Raw genomic sequence first — 19816 nt, forward strand, 5'->3', positions numbered from 1 at the left:
CTTCCACCAGGCTCTGCGAGACCTGGCTTTCATTGTTTGTGGTAAAATTGTCTCAGTATTTGTCACGTTTAGAGTGTTCTTGTGACTGAAGCTCAAATTCTAGTTCCTTGTACTTAATCTGTTTGGATTAGTCTAAGTGGCATGTGCAGGATTCTTCAGGAGATTTATTCATCACGAAATAATTAGAAAGAGTTGTTCAGGGGTGCTTTTAACTATCCAAGATCTGTTGCTAAAATAAACACTTGGATTTGGAGCTGTAAGGATTGAGGGGGAAATGGTCATTTTTGTGTGTGGAGATGCTTTTTTACTGTGAGTAAAAATTTGTTGGTTCAGCACCGCTTTCATAGCCTGCTTTCTTTTCCTTCCTTGTTCTTTTGAGGTTTTTAAGAAGTGGAAGTTTATTTAGAAATGGCTTTGTTAGCATTTGTTCCCCATTAGTTTATGTAACTTCGATTTGAGTAACCTTGGGCCAAAAAAGCCCAAGGCTTTAATACCTGGTTACATTTAAGGATTGAGTATCCTCTATGCAGGATGATTTATTTAAAACGAAACAAAACAAAACAAGCAGTATAAGAGAAGAACTTTCCCTAGGAGCTTCATTTGGGGAAGCAAAAACGGTACTGTTCATGGCTACCTCTCCAACCTCTAGAACAATGCTGACAAACTGTAGGTACTCAATATTTGTTGAGTAAATAAAATCATCAATTGTAGGACAATACATTTCTAAATGGATTGATGGTGGTACTCTCTGTAATAGTAGTTCAGACAAAAGAACTATTAACTATTTGGGATGAGATGAGGGTCAGGGAAGGCTTCAGGAAGGAGGGGAACTTCAGCTGGCCTTAAAGCAGGTGAAGATTTGGATAGGTGAAGTATGGCAAGAGCATTCCAGATGGACACACCATGATCAGAAGCACAGAAGTGGGAAGTAGACTGATTTGGTGCTAGTGTGGCACTAGGAGGAGGAGGTAGGTGGGATAAATCTTTTATTTGTCTTTCAGTGCCTAGGTCAGTACCTGACAGTGCAGAGGTACTCAATAAACGGTACTTTGAATGCATGAATTGGGTTTTGGATTTTACCTCCTTTACTTTATTACTTTGTAGTTCTCATGCCTGGGAGATGAGGGAAAGACTATACAAGGTTGGGGTTGCATCTACCTCTAATGAATGGAATGATGTAGCATTTGGATGCTTGCCAGCAATACCTTGAATCCCAGCATCTCCTAGTGAAGCCAGAACCTTTCGTATATCTCCCACCTTCAACTGCAGGCCAAGTCACTCTTAGTGCTCTCACTCAGGGGCTGTTGAAATTCTTCTGAGCATATAGGTGCCTTGTAGTTCAGCAAGACTAGGAAATGTCTGTTGAGCAAATGTTTATACTTTGAGCCTCATGATAATGTGTCCAGTCTCTGTGATACAGGGTGGGTGGTATCTCCATTTCACTGAATAAGAGAACTGATTCCTCAAGACTTGCTCCCATGTCTGTTGTTAAGATGGTAAAAGGCCTAAAAGTTGCTGGAGCCTCTCATCCCTGCCGCTCTTAGGGGCAGGGAGGATCTGAAGGTACTAGGTGTGTCATTAATTGTGACTATCTCAGAGGTAGCTGTGATTAAAACTGAAAGATTTCTAAGCAAATGAAAGCGTACATTTAAATAATCCCTAGATTGGCATGTCCTCCCTCTTTAGATTTGGAAATAGAAGAGGTAAGTCCCCTCTACCCTATCCCTCTACCTCAAGGACCCTGAGTTATTAAATCACAGCTGTTGGATCATTGCTTCAGATTTGACCTTTGTTTTAGCCACCATCTACCACCCCAGCAGTACTGCCATCTGTAACCCCACATTTGTCCAGCCGTTTGAGTGACCAAGTAAAGCTGGCAGGCAGGAAATAGGGGCTTCTTATTGCAAATGGTATAAATATTTAAAATCACATCTGTTTTTATGTATGCTAATCACCTCCATTCTACAGAGGCCTTGTGCTACTTTATCTTAAGCTACTAAATGCCTTCGTCTTTCACCCATCCTTTTCTCTTATACTACCTGGTCTTAGATCTTAACTTCCTAAAACCCTTCCTCATGTCTCTAATACATACAAGATCTGCCAAGCTCCTGCTTCTTTAGATCATATCATTTATAGTAGTGCACAGTAGCTCATCAACTCATATGAGTTTAGATTTCCATAAAAGCAACTTCTGTATGAGAATTCAGTAAGATTTGGGTTAAAAGTGAATTCTATCAAAGTTCAGAAAGGTCTAAGAAAAGGGAAATGCTAAAGGAAAACATCAGATCATAGCTTAAAACGATAAATTAAATTCTGAGCTGAATACTGATGTATGTGAGTGGAAAGGTAAAGTGAAACGTACTCCTCAGGCTCAGCAGCATGAAGAAAGTAAACCAAAGGCTGTAGTTGAGGGGGAGATTGTGTCATGCTTTTAGGAAAATTCTATGCTTGATTTCTCAACCATAAGGAAAACGAATAAGAGGAAGCTGAGGAGGCTTGCTGGAGAACTCTGAAGTAGCTATAAGCTACTTTTTACTCTGCCATATGAGCAAAAAATAAGACTGTCCAAAACCAGACACACGTTTCCCCCAAAATATGAAAAGGATCTGAAATAAGTTAAAGAATGAAAATTTTTTAAAAATGAGCTTCACTTTGGGCACAATAACAGGTTCTCCCAAATGTCAGAAGATATGACAATTGTTTTTAAGAAAGTTTAATGAAGAAATTCAGATTTTTTTTGAGAGTGGTTAGTTTAACCTTCTATTGTCAAATGATTTTTTTCATCCCCAGAATGGATTAGTAGCTTGGGGATTATAATGTCAGGGTAGCTTTTTCTCATGCTGACCATTTTACTTTTCTGTGCCAGCTTTCTTTTGCATGTATCTATTTTGTGGGAAATGATTTTAATATTTTAAGGAAGAGTGATAAACTGATCCTAAAAGGATTGTAGAATGGAAGGGCCTAGACACAGTATCTTATAGAATTGTCAGATCTAAGGTTTTCTCTTAAGAGAATGCAAAAAAAAAAAACAGAACGATCCACTTAGGTTAACAGTTTTCTCAATTGTCCTCTAACCTCATTTAATTAAATATAGTTTGTTAAGAACTTCTTAAAATACTCCTAAGTACAATTTTGTTGGGGAGACAGCTGTGTTCATTTTTGCTTTTTTCTAAAGTAGAATTTGGTTCCTCTGTTAAAACGAAACAGAAGTAGCATGCATGGAAATGACTTCTATGTGCTTACTTTTTATCTAAAAATCTGGAATATGCTTAATTTAAACTGACTAGGGCATCTATTTGTAAAAACCTGTATTTATAATAAGTCAGTGGTCTCCCTTTTTCTGAATTTTCTAATTAAAGTTCAGTTTTCACTGTATCTTCTTAGTTACAAAAATTGAAGATAAAAGACAAAGGAACAGTGTTGTGGTCTGAGAAATTTGATTTGTATCCAGTCACTTTCAGCTATATTCACTTGTCACAGGAGAGTATGGTCCTAGTGAAAGATGCATCCTTTGCCAGAAAAATCCCTTCAGAAGGCTTCTTTTCCCCTTTGGTTTGTTCACCCCAAAACAGCTGTGAATTTTGGTTTTGAAAGAGGAAGTCAAGTCTAATTCTGCCCTAGTCTTTTGTAAGGAAAGTAAATTGCTGGGATTTATAGCCCAGACACACCAAGGAAACCCCAAAAGTAGACAGTGAGGAGTTTGTTCTTGGAGACTTCAGGCTCTCCTTTGGTTAGGAGCTTGTCTCTTTACTGGAGAGCCCTCAGAAAATGTTCCCCACTCTGATTTCCAGAAGATTACTGAGATACTTTCTGTGGTATAGAAAATTGTACTGTATAATATATTTCATTCACAGAACAGCTTCAAATAATTTTGGTGTGGTTAGAGTTAATGTTAGTAATACTACAAATTATAAGGTATGGCTTCATATTTATCCTTTCTCAGTAATTTGTAGATCAAGTTAATTTATAAATCTGAAAAAGCCAGTTGTCTCTGCTTTACTTGTGATGTTATTACTACTGTTAAAAATGGTGGTGATGATCCAGAAAGCACATCTGTCCCCTGGTCTATCTGGTGAGGGCACAGGTGGCTAAAGGTATGATTGTGGCCTAGCTCTGCTGTCTCTTTGTGACTTAGGCAAGTTTTATAACATTCAGAGCATCTATGTCTTCATATGTATAACGGCAACTGAAAGAGTACCTACCTCCTAAAGGGGCTTGAGTATCAAATAAGTTAAAATATGTAAAGCACCTGATGCCTGGTAAATGCCAAGGGCTTGATAATCTTCTGGAATCATCTGAAGGGTGTCAGGTGAATGCAACTTTTTTTTTTTAATTAAAGAAAAAAAAAGAAATTAACACAACATTTAGAAATCATTCCATTCTACATATGCAATCAGTAATTCTTAACATCATCATATAGATGCATGATCATCATTTCTTAGTACATTTGCATCGATTTAGGAAAAGAACTAGCAAAACAACAGAAAAAGATATAGAATGTTAATATAGAGAAAAAAATAATAATAGTAAAAAAAAAAGAAAAGGAAAAAGAAAAAAGACACAAACAAACAAACAAAAAAACCTATAGCTCAGATGCAGCTTCATTCAGTGTTTTTTTTTTTTATTTTTATTTTTATTTTTTTTTTATTAATTAAAAAAAGAATTAACAAAACAATTAGAAATCATTCCAATCTACATGTACAATCAGTAATTCTTAATAACATCACATAGTTGCATATTCATCATTTCTTAGTACATTTGCATCGATTTAGAAAAAGAAATAAAAAGACAACAGAATAAGAATTAAAACAATAATAGAAAGAAAAAAAACAAAAAAAACAAAAACAAAAAACCTATACCTCACATGCAGCTTCATTCAGTGTTTTAACATAATTGCATTACAATTGGGTAGTATTGTGCTGTCCATTTCTGAGTTTTTATATCCAGTCCCGTTGTACAGTCTGTATCCCTTCATCTCCAATTATCCCTTCTCTTTTTTTTTTTTTTTTTAATTAACGGAAAAAAAGAAATTAACCCAACATTTAGAGATCATACCATTCTACACATGCAATCATTAATTCTTAACATCATCACATAGATGCATGAACATCATTTCTTAGTACATTTGCATTGGTTTAGAAGAACTAGCAACATAACCGAAAAAGATATAGAATGTTAATATAGAGAAAAAAATAAAAGTAATAATAGTAAAATCAAAACAAAACAAAACAAAACAAAACAAAAACCTATAGCTCAGATGCAGCTTCATTCAGTGTTTTAACATGATTACTTTACAATTAGGTATTATTGTGCTGTCCATTTTTGAGTTTTTGTATCTAGTCCTGTTGCACAGTCTGTATCCCTTCAGCTTCAATTACCCATTGTCTTACCCTGTTTCTAACTCCTGCTGAACTCTGTTACCAATGACATATTTCAAGTTTATTCTCGAATGTCCGTTCACATCAGTGGGACCATACAGTATTTGTCCTTTAGTTTTTGGCTGGATTCACTCAGCATAATATTCTCTAGGTCCATCCATGTTATTACATGGTTCATAAGTTTATCTTGTCTTAAAGCTGCATGATATTCCATCGTATGTATATACCACAGTTTGTTTAGCCACTCTTCTGTTGATGGAGATTTTGGCTGTTTCCATCTCTTTGCAATTGTAAATAATGCTGCTATAAACATTGGTGTGCAAATGTCCGTTTGTGTCTTTGCCCTTAAGTCCTTTGAGTAGATACCTAGCAATGGTATTGCTGGGTCGTATGGCAATTCTATATTCAGCTTTTTGAGGAACCGCCAAACTGCCTTCCACAGTGGTTGCACCATTTGACATTCCCACCAACAGTGGATAAGTGTGCCTCTTTCTCCGCATCCTCTCCAGCACTTGTCATTTTCTGTTTTGTTGATAATGGCCATTCTGGTGGGTGTGAGATGATATCTCATTGTGGTTTTGATTTGCATTTCTCTAATGGCCGGGGACATTGAGCATCTCTTCATGTGCCTTTTGGCCATTTGTATTTCCTCTTCTGAGAGGTGTCTGTTCAAGTCTTTTTCCCATTTTGTAATTGGGTTGGCTGTCTTTTTGTTGTTGAGTTGGACAATCTCTTTATAAATTCTGGATACTAGACCTTTATCTGATATGTCATTTCCAAATATTGTCTGCCATTGTGTAGGCTGTCTTTCTACTTTCTTGATGAAGTTCTTTGATGCACAAAAGTGTTTAATTTTGAAGAGCTCCCATTTATTTATTTATTTCTTCAGTGCTCTTGCTTTAGGTGTAAGGTCCATAAAACCGCCTCCAATTGTAAGTTTCATAAGATATCTCCCTACATTTTCCTCTAACTGTTTTATGGTCTTAGACCTAATGTTTAGATCTTTGATCCATTTTGAGTTAATTTTTATATAGGGTGCGAGATACGGGTCTTCTTTCATTCTTTTGCATATGGATATCCAGTTCTCTAGGCACCATTTATTGAAGAGACTGTTCTGTCCCAGGTGAGTTGGCTTGACTGCCTTATCAAAGATCAAATGTCCATAGATGAGAGGGTCTATATCTGAGCACTCTATTCGATTCCATTGGTCGATGTATCTATCTTTATGCCAATACCATACTGTTTTGACCACTGTGGCTTCATAATATGCCTTAAAGTCCGGCAGCGTGAGACCTCCAGCTTCGTTTTTTTCCCTCAAGATACTTTTAGCAATTTGGGGCGCCCTGCCCTTCCAGATAAATTTGCTTATTGGTTTTTCTATTTCTGAAAAATAAGTTGTTGGGATTTTGATTGGTATTACATTGAATCTGTAAATCAATTTAGGTAGGATTGACATCTTAACTATATTTAGTCTTCCAATCCATGAACACGGTATGCCCTTCCATCTATTTAGGTCTTCTGTGATTTCTTTTAACAGTTTTTTGTAGTTTTCTTAGTATAGGTTTTTTGTCTCTTTACTTAAATTTATTCCTAGGTATTTTATTCTTTTAGTTGCAATTGTAAATGGGATTCATTTCTTGATTTCCCCCTCAGCTTGTTCATTACTAGTGTATAGAAATGCTACAGATTTTTGAATGTTGATCTTGTAACCTGCTACTTTGCTGTACTCATTTATTAGCTCTAGTAGTTTTGTTGTGGATTTTTCTGGGTTTTCGACGTATAGTATCATATCGTCTGCAAACAGTGATAGTTTTACTTCTTCCTTTCCAATTTTGATGCCTTGTATTTCTTTTTCTTGTCTAATTGCTCTGGCTAGAACCTCCAACACAATGTTGAATAATAGTGGTGATAATGGACATCCTTGTCTTGTTCCTGATCTTCGGGGGAAAGTTTTCAATTTTTCCCCATTGAGGATGATATTAGCTGTGGGTTTTTCATATATTCCCTCTATCATTTTAAGGAAGTTCCCTTGTATTCCTATCTTTGGAAGTGTTTTCAACAGGAAAGGATGTTGAATCTTGTCAAATGCCTTCTCTGCATCAATTGAGATGATCATGTGATTTTTCTGCTTTGATTTGTTGATATGGTGTATTACATTAATTGATTTTCTTATGTTGAACCATCCTTGCATACCTGGAATGAATCCTACTTGGTCATGATGTATAATTCTTTTAATGTGTTGTTGGATTCGATTTGCTAGAATTTTGTTGAGGATTTTTGCGTCTATATTCATTAGAGAGATTGGTCTGTAGTTTTCTTTTTTTGTAGTATCTTTGCCTGGTTTTGGTATGAGGGTGATATTAGCATCATAGAATGAATTAGGTAGCTTTCCCTCCACTTCGATTTTTTTGAAGAGTTTGAGGAGAGTTGGTACTAATTCTTTCTGGAATGTTTGATAGAATTCACATGTGAAGCCGTCTGGTCCTGGACTTTTCTTTTTAGGAAGCTTTTTAATGACTGATTCAATTTCTTTACTTGTGATTGGTTTGTTGAGGTCATCTATTTCTTCTTGAGTCAAAGTTGGTTGTTCATGTCTTTCCAGGAACCCGTCCATTTCCTCTAAATTGTTGTATTTATTAGCGTAAAGTTGTTCATAGTATCCTGTTATTACCTCTTTTATTTCTGAGAGGTCAGTGGTTATGTCTCCTCTTCCATTTCTGATCTTATTTATTTGCATCCTCTCTCTTCTTCTTTTTGTCAATCTTGCTAAGGGCCCATCAATCTTATTGATTTTCTCATAGAACCAACTTCTGGTCTTATTGATTTTCTCTATTGTTTTCATGTTTTCAATTTCATTTATTTCTGCTCTAATCTTTGTTATTTCTTTCCTTTTGCTTGCTTTGGGGTTAGTTTGCTGTTCTTTCTCTAGTTCTTCCAAGTGGACAGTTAATTCCTGCATTTTTGCCTTTTCTTCTTTTCTGATATAGGCATTTAGGGCAATAAATTTCCCTCTTAGCACTGCCTTTGCTGCGTCCCATAGGTTTTGATATGTTGTGTTTTCGTTTTCATTCGCCTCGAGGTATTTACTAATTTCTCTTGCAATTTCTTCTTTGACCCACTGTTGTTTTAAGAGTGTGTTGTTGAGCCTCCACGTATTTGTGAATTTTCTGGCACTCCACCTATTATTGATTTCCAACTTCATTCCTTTATGATCCGAGAAAGTGTTGTGTATGATTTCAATCTTTTTAAATTTTTTAAGACTTGCTTTGTGACCCAGCATATGGTCTATCTTCGAGAATGATCCATGAGCACTTGAGAAAAAGGTGTATCCTGCTGTTGTGGGATGTAATGTCCTATAAATGTCTGTTAAGTCTAGCTCATTTATAGTAGTATTCAGATTCTCTATTTCTTTATTGATCCTCTGTTTAGATGTTCTGTCCTTTGATGAGAGTGGTGAATTGAAGTCTCCAACTATTATGGTATATGTGTCTATTTCCCTTTTCAGTGTTTGCAGTGTATTCCTCACGTATTTTGGGGCATTCTGGTTTGGTGCATAAATATTTATGATTGTTATGTCTTCTTGTTTAATTGTTCCTTTTATTAGTAGATAGTGTCCTTCTTTGTCTCTTTTAACTGTTTTACATTTGAAGTCTAATTTGTTGGATATTAGTATAGCTACTCCTGCTCTTTTCTGGTTGTTATTTGCATGAAATATCTTTTCCCAACCTTTCACTTTCAACCTATGTTTATCTTCGGGTCTAAGATGTGTTTCCTGTAGACAGCATATAGAAGGATCCTGGTTTTTAATCCATTCTACCAGTCTATGTATTTTGATTGGGAAATTCAGTCCATTAACATTTAGTGTTATTACTGTTTGGATAATATTTTCCTCTACCATTTTGCCTTTTGTATTATATATATCATATCTGATTTTCCTTCTTTCTACACTCTTCTCCATACCTCTCTCTTCTGTCTTTTCGTATCTGACTCTAGTGCTCCCTTTAGTATTTCTTGCAGAACTGGTCTGTTGGTCACAAATTCTCTCAGTGACTTTTTGTCTGAGAATGTTTTAATTTCTCCCTCATTTTTGAAGGACAATTTTGCTGGATATAGAAGTCTTGGTTGGCAGTTTTTCTCTTTTAGTAATTTAAATATATCATCCCACTGTCTTCTAGCTTCCATGGTTTCTGCTGAGAAATCAACACATAGTCTTATTGGGTTTCCCTTGTATGTGATGGATTGTTTTTCTCTTGCTGCTTTCAAGATCCTCTCTTTCTCTTTGACCTCTGACATTCTAACTAGTAAATGTCTTGGAGAACGCCTATTTGGGTCTAATCTCTTTGGGGTGCGTTGCGCTTCTTGGATCTGTAATTTTAGGTCTTTAATAAGAGTTGGGAAATTTTCAGTGATAATTTCTTCCATTAGTTTTTCTCCTCCTTTTCCCGTCTCTTCTCCTTTTGGGACACCCACAACACGAATATTTGTGCGCTTCATATTGTCCTTCAGTTCCCTGATCCCCTGTTCAAATTTTTCCATTCTTTTCCCTATAGTTTCTGTTTCTTTTTGGAATTCAGATGTTCCATCCTCCAATTCACTAATTCTAGCTTCTGTCTCTTTAAATCTACCATTGTAGGTATTCATTGTTTTTTCCAGCTTTTCTACTTTGTCCTTCACTCCCATAAGTTCTGTGATTTGTTTTTTCAGACTTTCTATTTCTTCTTTTTGTTCAGCCCATGTCTTCTTCATGTCCTCCCTCAATTTATCGATTTGGTTTTTGAAGAGGTTTTCCATTTCTGTTCGTATATTCAGCATTAGTTGTCTCAGCTCCTGTATCTCATTTGAACTATTGGTTTGTTCCTTGACTGGGCCATATCTTCAATTTTCTGAGCGTGATCCGTTATCTTCTGCTGGCGTCTGGGCATTTAATCAGATTTCCCTGGGTGTGAGACCCAGCAGGTTGAAAGATTTTTCTGTGAAATCTCTGGGCTCTGTTTTTCTTATCCTGCCCAGTAGGTGGCGCTCGTGGTGCTCATCTGTCTGCGGGTCCCACCAATAAAAGATGCTGTGGCTCCTTTAACTTTGGAAAACTCTCGCTGTGGGGGGGGGTCGCCAGCCAAAGTGGCTTGGGGGAGTGCCAATCCGAATCTCCTAGCCAGCCCGGGGATCCGTGCGCGGGGAGGGTCGCCGGCCTCCGCGGCTTGGGGGAGCGCCTGTCCAAATTTCCCAGCCGGCCCGGGGCGCCAAGCGTGGCGAGGGGGCGCCAGCCTCCGCGGCTTGGGGGAGTGCCTATCCACCGTTCCCAGCCAGACTGGGAAGCCACGTGTTTGGAAGGGACCCCAGTTGCCGTTCTCCGCGGCTTGGGGATCTCCGATCCAATTCTCCCAGCTGGTCCGGGGGGCTGCGCTTCGGGGTGGGGGGCGCCAGCCGCCGCCGCTTGAGCGGACCGCCTGTCCAATTCTCCCAGCCGGCCCGGGAAGGAGGGAGGGAGGGACTCCGGCCACCTGCCGCTCCTGCCCGGGGAAGCCCGCGCCCCTCGGCGATCTCACCGGAGCGGGTTCTCCCAGCCAGTCAGCCGTTCCAGAATGGGGTACGCTGTCTTCTTGGTCTCTGTCGTGGCTCCGGGAGCTGTTCTGTATCGTTTCTACTTCCCTAGTAGCTGTTCTGGAGGAGGAACTAAGACCCGCGCGTCTTACTAAGCCGCCATCTTCTCCGGAAGTCTGAATGCAACTTTTAATGAATCAGGAATGTTGCTCCTTTTTGTTAAGGATATATCTTTGTGATGTGTTACCATTTTAAAATTTATAATACTTTATAGCAAAAGCTCCCAATCTTTTAAGGTAGGAGGAGTCCCATTTTTTAAAGGCTAAAAAGGTTAATGGTGGCAGAGTTACAAAACGAATACAGGTAGACAATCCCTTGTTTGAAACCCTGAGGCCAGATCTGGTTTTGAAATCCAGAATTTTTGGTAGTTGGAAGGTAATAGTGTGCCCCCAGTGGGATCTGGGTCAGTATCCAGAAACATTATATTTTTTCAGTGACACCTGTAAATATACACACTAAATCCGATGAAGGAGTTTAGTATTAGTTCAGTTCATGTTTTTTTTTCTTTTTAAATTTTTTTAAAAAAATATAACAACAAACAAGTGTAAACATTCTTAACTTATGATCATTCCGTTCTACATAAATAATCAGTAATTCACAATATCATCACATAGTTGCATATTCATCATCATGATAATTTCTTAGAATATTTGCATTAATTCAGAAAAAGATATAAAAAGAAAATAGAAAAAATTCATACATACCATACCCCTTACCCCTCTCTTTCATTGATCACTAGCATTTAGGTCTAAATTTATTTTAACGTATTTCCCCCGATTATTTATTTTTATTCCATATGTTCTACTCGTCTGTTGACAAGGTAGATAAAAGAAGCATCAGAAACAAGGTTTTCACAATCACACAGTCACATTGTGAAAGCTAAATCATTATTCAATCATCTTCAAGAAACATGGCTACTGGAACACAGCTCTACATTTTCAGGCAGTTCCCTCCAGCTTCTCCATTACCTCTTGACTAACAAGGTGATATCTATTTAATGCATAAGAATAACCTCCAAGATAACCTCTCGACTCCATTTGGAATCTCTCAGCCATTGACACTTTATTTTGTCTCATTTCATTCTTCCCCCTTTTGGTCGAGAAGGTTTTCTCAATCCCTTGATGCTGAGTCTCAGCGCATTCTAGGATTTCTGTCCCACGTTGCCAGGAAGGTCCACACCCCTGGGAGTCATGTCCCACATAGACAGGGGGAAGGCAGTGAGTTTGCTTGTTCTATTGGCTGGAGAGAGAGGCCACATCTGAGCAACAAAAGAGGTTCTTTTGGGGGTGACTCTTAGGCCTAATTTTAAGTAGGCTTGACCTATCCTTTGTGGGGTTAAGTTTCATATGAAGAAACCCCAAGATTGGGGGCTCAGCCTGTTATTGCTTTGGTTGTCCGTACTGCTTGTGAGAATATCATGAATTCAACTTGGGGAAGTTGAATTTTCCTCCTTTCTCACCATTCCCTGAACCAGGTAAGGTTTTGCAGCTAAATAAATTTGCCGCTAACTTATGAAAATATATTTTCAGAACTTTCTGGATTTTTGAATTGTAGACTTCTGTGTTTATCATAGAAAAATTGCTAGACACATGAAAGCACACAAAAAAGCAATAAAATCACTCATAACTCCACCACCTAATAAAATGATGTGTTGTAATTTTGGTGTATATACTTGGTCTTTTTCTATGCAAACTTTTTTTTTCCAACAGAAATGACATTGTTCTGTGCATACTTTGCCTCATATTTTTCCTTAATATATATTGCGAACATTTTCCTATCTTATTCAACTTAATTTTAAAAGAATAAGTGGTTTTCTATAGTGTATATGCACTGTAATTTACTTAACCCTTACATGCTATTGGACATAAGTTATTTTTAGTTTTTTTTTCTGTTGGATGTGATGAATATCCTTGTAGATAAGTTTTTGTGCATACTTATGCTTATCACATTTTGTATACTCAATAAGATAGTAGATGTAATTTGACTTTCACCATTGCAAAATCACGTGTGCATTGAGTTTGAGAACACATAATAATTCTGAGGCCTCTTCTGGCTCTTGTTTCCTCCTGATTGTGAAATGATGTACTGATCTATTGCTGTAAAATGCTGTTTATATTCAGAGAGTTATCTTTGTGCAGGCACAGGATTTTTAATGGCTAAGCACAAGCACAGGTCCATCTTCAGAGGCAAAACGTTTAGAAGAGGACCATTAATAATGCAAATACATAAAACATTATGCTTCAAGCAGAATGAGACAAAACCATTTTCTTTTTTGTCCTCACCTTAACTTTTTATTATGGACAATTTCAAACATAGAAAGTATAGAGAATAGAATAAACAACTGTCATGTAACATTAACCTGATTTCAACAATTATCAGCTTATGGCCAATACCAGTTGCTTTTTTTTGTTTGTTTTTAAACTCTCATCCCGATTGTTTTGGAAAAAAATCCTGTACATCATATTTTAAAAATCCATCTCTAAAAAATGACTCTTTTGAAAAATATTCACAATACCATTGTCATACCTAAAAAAATGGCAATTCATTAAAATCATCAAATGTTCACTCAGGATTTATACTTTCTGCATTGTCTCAAATACTTTATTTTTTACAATTAGTTTGTTCAAATCAGGATCCAGAGCCCACACGTTGCATCCGGTTGATATGTCTCTTAGGTCTCTTTTAATCCATGGTATTTGCCCCACTCATTTTTCCCTTCCAACTTCTTTACTGAAAAAAAAGTTGATTTGCCCTGTTGCCACAGCTGGATTTTGCTGATTGCATTCCTGGGGTATCATTTAACTTGTTATTCAGTCCCCTCTATTTCTATAAGCTGGAAATCCGATCAAGGAGTTGGTCTGATTCAGGTTTGAGCTTTTTGGCAAGACTACTTGTTAGGGGATGTTGTGTACTTTCAGCAGGTTAGCTTTTCTTTTTTGTGTGATATTAGATGACATTGGTGACTGCTGCCTAAATCCGTGATTGAATTAAAGGTTTGCAAAATGCTGATATTTTCATTTCTATTATGCCTTCTTCACTTATTAACTGGAATACTTTTTAGAGAGAAACTTCTTGTCAACTACTGAGGTACTGTTTGTGTAGGAACATCTTTCTAAATATCTTCATTTTTCCTCCTATTTATGTTTTGAGATTGTTCCTTAGTCATCTTGAGAGATGTCCAGTGAGATTTTTCAAAGTGTAATCAAGCATTCTTTTTTAAAATGTATGTGATGTGCTTCATTAATAACCCTTTAAAAATTACTCTGAGGCATGTAAACTTTGATAATTTTGCTTTACTATGAAAAGCAGTTAGGTTGATGCATAAAAAGTAGAATTGTATGTTTGTGTATTTTAAATGAGCAGTATTTCTAGTCACAGTTCCCAGTTTGTGCTGGTTCATCTGTCCATTTGTAAATCAAGCTTTTCCATTTGTGAGTATATAGATTAGTTTATCTGGCCTCTAATCCCCATGCCCCCCACCGTTTTTTTCCCCCTTCTTCCCAGTTTTTGGCCTGCTTTGATGGCCCACTAGGTGAGCAAACCTCAAAAAGATGCCACAGGGATTTGAGTAGTAAATTTCTTTTAGGTTGTAGTTAAAATAGGCCCACTTTAAATGGTCTTTCCCTGTACCTGGGAAGAAGACAATAGATAAGAATCTAGATATGCCAAGCCGAGTTGTTCATTATTCTGTCCTGTTTGTTACTCTGGTTATGTTTCATGGTGCTACTTTGTTACATAAACACTGAAACGTTCATTCGATTGTGGTTTTTTTTAAGTATAAAAGCACATTTCTCTGTCTTTTTATTGTTGATTTCTGATTTTATTGCTGTCGGAGCTCCAGTGCTCCCAGTCACAGCACTGATTGAGTTCCTATCCTCACACCTGTGTATCTTCCTTTCTTGGTTTAGAACTCCACTATATATAAAAATATTTCAAAAAAAAAGTTTGTATTATGTTTCTTCCATTGGTTTTATGTGTTTGGAGTTGGGATAGGAGGTCTAGGTCTTCTGCCTTGGCTCAGACCATCTTATTGACTAAGGATGCTGTGCTGATTTGAAAGGAAGTGTGCCCCCTAAGAAAAGCCATGTTTTAATATAAGTCCCATTTCATAAGGTAGAATAATCTCTATTCAACACCGTATGTTTGAAACTGTGATTGGATCATCTCCCTGGTTGATGTGATTTAGTCAAGAATGGTTGTTAAACTGGATTAGGGGATGACATGTCTCCACCCATTTGAGTGGGTCTTGATTAGTTTCTGAAGTCCTATAAAAGAGGAAATATTTTGGAGAAGGAGAGATTCAGAGAGACTCCGAGAGAGAGCAGAGAATGCTGCAGCACCATGAAGCAGAGAGTCCACCAGCCAGCGACCTTTGGAGATGAAGAAGGAAAACGCCTCCCGGGGAGCTTCATGAAACAGGAAGCCAGAAGACCAAGCTAGCAGATGACACCGTATTCGCCATGTGCGTGTCCAGCCGAGGGAGAAGCCCTGACTGTGTTCGCCATATGCCTTCTCACTTGAGAGAGAAACCCTGAACTTCATCAGCCTTCTTGAACCAAGGTATCTTTTCCTGGATGCCTTTGATTAGACATTTCCATAGACTTGTTTTAATTGGGACATTTTCTCAGCCTTAGAACTGTAAACGAGCAACTTATTAGGTTCCCCTTTTGAAAAGCCATTCCATTTCTGGTATATTGCATTCTGGCAGCTAGTAGTCTAGAACAGATGCAAACACTGTATGCATGGAATCAGTTTAGAACCAAATGTGATAAAAGTATCACATATTTATTTTTTTCTTGACATTTGTTGGGGTAATCAGGGTTCTACTCCAGAAAAGCTTGCCCTCTTCTAGACAATGATAGCATCAAACTTCCTCATACTGATTTCAGCACACTTTAATGTAGGACTCTCACATTCTTTGAAGAATGTTGTCATTAGTTAGGATGAAAAATGAAAATAAAAGTAAGTCATGTAATATATTAAACTTAACTTACTGAAAGACAAACGCATCTTAAAACTCCTAAGTTCCATATTGCCAAGACATTGTCAATACTGTTGAGTTAGTAAGAGTATATTCTTGCCAAGACCAAGGCTGTGGCTCTGCCTACACTTGATGGGTGGGGTCCAGTAGCTCCATCCCTTGTCCTGCCTACACATCACATTTTTTCTTATTGGTAACCAGGAAACAACATGATACATGGAAATCAACTAGATCCTTTACTTTGACTGGAAAAGCATCTCCAAATGCATGTCCCGCTAATTGTAATACCAGTAGTCAGCATTTACTGACTGGAAGGCATTAAGAATATCTTCACCAGAATTAAGAAAGTAAATTTTGTAATCCTTCTTTCTTTTATGCATTTTGTGACTTTCAGTTTTTCATGTCGATAGAGCTCCTCATCACAATTCTTTTTAGTCATAGAGAAGGTTTAAAGTCTCAGGATTTTAATTTTTTAAAGGAATATTTTATTTTTAAAAAATTGGAGACTTTCTATTCTTAATTGTGAAAAGATAGAAAAAATAGTAGTGTTACTTGAGGTGTCAGATATTTAGAAAATTGAAACTGGTTTACTTGGGAGTGAGGCTTTAACCTTAGAAGAGTTCTTCTAAAGGGGGTATCTCCCTGCACCCTGACCCTGTTTGTATACGTGAACCACCTGTTGACTTGATTTTCCTTTCACCTGAGTAAGCATTTATTGCTGTTTTCTTTCAATTTCCTTTAAACACAATCTATTTCTCAAGTTATTTTTTCTTTTAAATTACAGTAGAGGTCTACTTATAAAGTCTCATAACTTTTTGTAACAAAAACTTACAAAACACATCAGTTCAGGGCTGTAAGACTTCTAGTGTTTGCTTTTAGATCTTTAACTGTTTGCTGAACCTAGGGAAGAGCCCGCTCCTAGCTTTGTTCGTAAGTATCGGTATCATGATTCCCACTCTTTCTCTGATCCAGCCTAATTAGGTCTGAGCATTGACTCTTGTCCTGTTTTGGTCAAGCTACCCAATCCTTACTTCTCAGGTTGTCTTACAGCTATGATAACAAGATTTTACTACAAAGCCCAACCCAAATTACTGTATTTGAGGTAGTTAACAAGGGACTTGGCTCAAAGGTGTTGTGAGTGTGTGCATGTGTATTTGGGGAGGGAGATAGTTTCACTTATTGAGCGCGTCATACTTGGCTCTCTTTGTGCCAAGAACTTTACATCTGCACTATCTCCGCTTATCTTCACAGCATACTTGCTAGAAAATTTATATTGTTCCCATTTTACAGGTAAAGAAGCAGAAGTTCAGAGAGAGGTTAAAGTGGCCAACCAGCCCAGGGCCACACAGTGGGGTTGCAGAGTCAGAAATCTCTGACTCCAAAACTATTGCTTGTAAAGCAGTATATTTTGACCATTTGGAGAACTCAGTCTCTTTGAATGAGATTCAAGCCATCATTTACGATATGCTTAGATAAAATTTTACCAAAAAGATTAATTAGGGATTTGTTTTATTTATAGCACTTACTTTGTGCCGTATACTGCTTTAAGTTTTAAAAAACATGAACTCATTTTACTATCATAACAACTCTTTGAGGAGGGCACCAGCATTATTGCCATTTTACTAATGAAAAGGAACACAGAGAGGTCAAGTAACTTGCCCAAGGTAGTAAGGTAGTTAAGTGATAGAGCTTGGTTTGGAACCGAGGCAGATTGTTCTGGAGCAATAATTATTGCTCTTAATTATTAGGCAAAACTGGAAATTCTTCTTTTTACTCCAACATGTAACCCCAAATCACTCTGGAACACTTTCACTACATAAAGTAAAATAGGCTTATTTTAAAAATCATTGATGGTTTCCTTGATACACGGTTTCCTTAATTGGATATGGGAATATCTAATGTTTTTGTCCTCTAGATTTATGCCAAATAATATATTCATTTAGAGGATATAGGGGAATGCCTTGCAGCTCAGTGAAAAGGAAAAGCCTCCTCTTTTTTTTTCTTAGAAAGTCATCTTCCTCTCAAGCTGGTTCATGTGTTCAAGAATTTCACCTGTGAGAAAATGCAAGCACCTCCCCACCCCCACCCCATATCCCTTCCCTTACCCACACAGTTCAAGTAATAAATACTTTGTTTTGGATTCATGATTACTAAATAATTCTACCAGAGGCCAAAGTGTGTTCAAGGGAAGTCAATCTAAGCAATCATCTATAAACCAGAGGCTTGTGTATTTAGAGTTAATTCCAAGTATTGCTTCTAACTATTGCATTTCTCTCCCCTCCCCTCCTTTGTAAGTGATTTATAACCAAAGTTTGCATTCCCTAATAATAATAATTAGAAATTCACAAAATGATTTTCACAGAATGTTTTCTGGCTGGTTCAGATCATTGTGATACTAGTTTAAAGCCTGGTATTGTGGGATGGAAAGTGTTACTTTCCACAATCCTTGGTACTTTAATCTTCACACTCCTGTGGTACAGGTATTATAGTGCCCATTTTACTGATGAGATTTAAATTGGTTAAGAGGCTTGCCCAGAACTGAAGCTGTCCATTCTCAAGGCCTTTAGACTCTATGTCATGTGGAGATCATGGCTGCAGGGAAGGAGATATCTGCATCCCCAGGTTGTAGAAGTGTAAGGAAAAGATAATATTCTATGTAAGTAACTCTAAAAATACTTAGGGGTCCTATATGCTTAGCACTAATAGTATAGCTCTATTACTTTTTATCTACAAATGAAAATACTTCAGGATATTGAAATAGGCAGAGACTCCAGATATGTTACTTTTTAATCTGTTTCTATCTCCATAATTGTATGCTGAAGATCTAACTGGAGAATAGTTTTCTTGCTAATTATCCATCAGCAGTTCCTATCGCTCTCTTTAGCAGACTCAGAGCAGACTTTCAAAAAGATTTTTAGGTACATGATCCAGAATTTAGTGCTTCACTTTAAAGTTTAACAATTTTTTTTAAACTTTTTAAATTGTATAGTATAACATATGTACAAAGCAAAGAAATAAAAAAGCAAACTTTTTCAAAGCACTCTTCAAAAAGTGGTTACAGGATAGATCCCAGAGTTTGTCGTGGGCTACCGTATGATCTTCTCATATTTTTTATTCTATCAGCTCCAGAATATAGGAGGCTAGCGGGCTTAAATACTTTTTTATCATCACAATCGACTTTTTTTTCCCTTCTGTTTTTGTGAACAATAACATGTATACAAAAAAGCTGTAATTTTCCAAGCACAGGACCACAATTAGTTGTAGAACATATTTCAACAATTTTTTTAAAGAAAGGAAGGATTCAATATTTTTACTTATTATATTTTGTCAGCCAAGATTCTCCTAGATTTTTTTGTTAAATGCTTCCTACTGCTCAGTATGATACCTGATTTTCTTTTGGTGGTGAAATAATGAGGTCATTGGAGTTATCATATGATTAATCTGACTGATATTAGGTTTCCTCATTACCAGGTACTGGGCCTTGTGAGACTTTGAAACTATAGGCTTAACTGACTGCTTTTTTGTCATTGTTTTGAATCTGATTTACATTGTTTTAACCTCTGTTTTTCACTGTTCACTCAGCATTTATAACTAAGAAGTTAAGGATTGGTTTTTTGTTTGTGTGACCATCTGAGTTTGAGTGGAATGAAATCTTGCCTCCTACTCCTATAATGATTTTGACTTTAGCCTTTTATCTGATATGTGGATACTTGGACAAATCCTTATTTATTCCTGCGCCTTTACAGCCTTAAATTTGTTCCTCTTGTTAACAGCATGCTAGCTTGGTCTAGATATGTCTAGATGCTTGGGGTCTGGAAAATACAATTTCTCTTGTTCTTATCCTCTGGTCTCCCCA

At 37.1% G+C, this 19816-nt stretch overlaps 1 protein-coding gene across 4 annotated transcripts in view; it reads left to right on the top strand.

The window, feature by feature from the left end:
* ANKS1A (ankyrin repeat and sterile alpha motif domain containing 1A) overlaps nt 1-19816 on the top strand; it is a 253183-nt gene that overhangs the window by 814 nt on the left and 232553 nt on the right. The window contains exon 1 of one of the 4 annotated variants that reach the window (XM_077161544.1): nt 11-41. The exons of the other annotated variants lie outside the window; for them this stretch is intronic. The gene's annotated coding sequence lies outside the window, so the exon portion shown is untranslated. Of the gene's footprint in view, nt 1-10; nt 42-19816 lie in introns of those variants that run through there. 4 annotated transcript variants of the gene reach the window in all.

Source organism: Tamandua tetradactyla, chromosome 5 (genome assembly GCF_023851605.1).
Source record: "Tamandua tetradactyla isolate mTamTet1 chromosome 5, mTamTet1.pri, whole genome shotgun sequence".
NCBI classification, from domain to species: Eukaryota; Metazoa; Chordata; class Mammalia; order Pilosa; family Myrmecophagidae; genus Tamandua; species Tamandua tetradactyla.